The 2,685-nt window shown below is 43.4% G+C and overlaps 1 protein-coding gene across 1 annotated transcript in view; it reads left to right on the top strand.

Annotated features, from left to right (window-relative positions):
• ubr7 (ubiquitin protein ligase E3 component n-recognin 7) overlaps window positions 1-2,685 on the top strand; it is a 16,245-nt gene that overhangs the window by 1,269 nt on the left and 12,291 nt on the right. The gene's annotated exons all lie outside the window — the stretch shown is intronic.

Genomic DNA, 2,685 nt, shown 5'->3' with positions numbered 1-2,685 from the left:
TGCATAGAGCAGCATATCTCCACCAGACTCTATGTAAATAATCACAACTTTAGCATGTATAGAGCAGCATATCTCCACATGTAAATGGGTGAATTAAGAGTTTATTCTAACCAGACCAGAGTGGTGCTTATTGGAACACTGTAAAGATGAACAAAGACAGCTTTTGGCAGTTTTGTTAAGTTTCTGTCCACTTTGAATGAAGTTTGTTTTACTACGATAAAATTATTGATTATGCGCATGGATTCTGGTGGGTTTGGTGATGGTGATTTCTGCCTGATCGAACAACAACAAGCTGCCGTTTGAATCAGTTAGCTTCACCAGCGATGCTAACGGCGTTAGCTTCACCAGTGATGCTAATTGCGTTAGCTGCTGAATAACACAAACTTACCGAGTCAGACAGCGAGCAACCCGGGTACCAGGAACCGGTCAGTTCACACGGTGCTGTTAAAGATATAACAATAAACTATTCAACGGAACAAACGCGGTCAATAATAATAATAATTATCAAGCTAGCTGCTCCGCGCGCTGCGCAGCTGGTGCCACTTCCGCTTCACTTCCGGGTCGCTGAGTGTCAGAGTTGACGCCTTTAAAACATACATAAATAATCAATAAAACCACATAACAGAGCCAAAGAAACAACAACCCCCGTTTAATGTGAAATAGACGTTAACGTCGTGATGATGTAAAACCGTTTAAAGACAGTTGGCTCTATGGACTGTTCACGTGCCCCCCGGAAGTTTTGCCGTCAAGTTATCAGTTATGGATCACAGATCAGTTCCTAGTTTTCTTTCGTGTTTAGTTTATTAAAAAGGCGTCCTTCTGTCTCACAGAGAAAGAAAAATAACACAACGGGCATGTTAAAGACTGCTTTACTATTGAACTAATAAAAAAACCAGCGTCACCTGAAGGCAGCACGCGGTAAGTGATGACGCAGGAAGATGGCGGCCGTGGCTGTGTCAGCAGAGCTGAGGCTCAGAGACGGACAGAGAGAGAAAATCTGCGTTAAAGTAGAAAATAATCTGAGTTCTCTGATAAACGGGATACACCAGCTGAACGCGAAAGCTTCACGGCTCCTCAGCGAGTTGGTGGAGAGGGAAAACCCCCGCGGAGCATGCGCAGAACAAGGTTAGCTTACTGCTAGCATTAGCTACATAACACCATCTGAGATGTAAACAAACTGTCTTCCTGTTCTCTAACCCCCTGCACCTGTCTGTCTCTCTGCCATGGAGACAAACATTTGATACTACTGTCTCACCTGAAACACCCCCAAAATCACCATCACCAGACTCCATGTAAATAATCACTACTTTTAGCGTGTATAGAGCAGCATATCTCCACATGTAAATCGGTGAATTAAGAGTTTATTCCAACCAGACCAGAGTTGCGATTGTTGTAACAGGGGAAAGATGAACCAAGACGGCTTTTTGTTGTTTTATTTAGTTTCTGTTTACTTTGAATGAGGTGTGTTTTACAATGATAAAAGAAGTGATTATTCACATGGAGTCTGGTGGGTTTGGTGATGGTGATTTCTTGTCTCTCTGTTTTCTATTCTTTGTCCCCAGGTCTGTTATCTTTTTATTTTTCTACTTGTTTGTCTTTACATATATTTCTGTATAATTTCGATGTCTTCGTTGATCTGTGGGAGTAGTATATGAGTCAAAATAAAATGATAAAACAGGCTTTTAACCCTCAGCAGGCCAGGAGGAAGAAGAGAGTGATGAAGAGGAGGAGGAGTCTCTAAACACTCAACCCCAACCCCCCGCTAAAAGATCCAAACCCGAAACCCTCTGACCAGCTGATGCCCCGATGACATCACGTGTACCTGTTCACCTGAAGATGACATCACGTTCACCTGGTCAACTGATGATGATGTCATGTTTCCATTCTCTTTTCTTCTACTCCATCAATCATTAAATGGTTATTAATCAGCCATTGTGTGTATACTGCAGATTAATTAAAACACTGGGTCTCAGAGTGTCGAGGGTCCGGCTGGCTGGGGTTTGGACCCCCCTTCTCCTCCGTTTGAGATCCTTTATCTTCAGGACCTTCATTGTAGATTATCTCTGAAGCATCAGAACTATGAATGAACACATGTGGAATTACGGACTTCACAACAAAGTAGAAATACCTGACAACATGTCTTATATTCTAGTTTCTTCAGAGTACCCCCCCGGTCTGATTACTGGTACAATCAGACCGGTACACTTAGTACAAGAGGTCGTCACCTGAACTGGTTTCCTAACAGTCTTGAAGAAGTTCCCATGATGCTCAGCACTTGTCGGCCTTTTGCCTTGACTCTGCGGTCCAGCTCTCCCCAGACCATCCTGGCATCCTGAACCAGCATCCTGAACCAGCATGGCTACCACAGCATCCTGCAGCAGCATGCCATCCCATCCTGTACCTATGATATTAATGTAGCGATACTCCCAGATGATAATAATGCAGAACACAACGGAACAACTGTTAAACACGTTTATTTGGGATCAGACGGCAGCTGATTTGACACATGAGACTCCAGGATTAATCTTAGCCCGGCTGTTAGCCGGGAAATGAAAACACTTAATCTACAAAACGCCACATTGTCTTTCTATTTTATTGTTGAATAAAGTTGTCACGGTTACCAGCGTGTGTCATGTGATTCGTCTGAAATAAAACATTTCTTTTTGGGGGGGGGGGGGGGGGGGG

The sequence above is a fragment of the Etheostoma cragini genome, unplaced genomic scaffold (genome assembly GCF_013103735.1).
Source record: "Etheostoma cragini isolate CJK2018 unplaced genomic scaffold, CSU_Ecrag_1.0 ScbMSFa_4664, whole genome shotgun sequence".
NCBI lineage: Eukaryota > Metazoa > Chordata > Actinopteri > Perciformes > Percidae > Etheostoma > Etheostoma cragini.
Note: the sequence above shows the minus strand (reverse complement) of the source record. Positions and strands in the feature narration are given on the sequence as shown.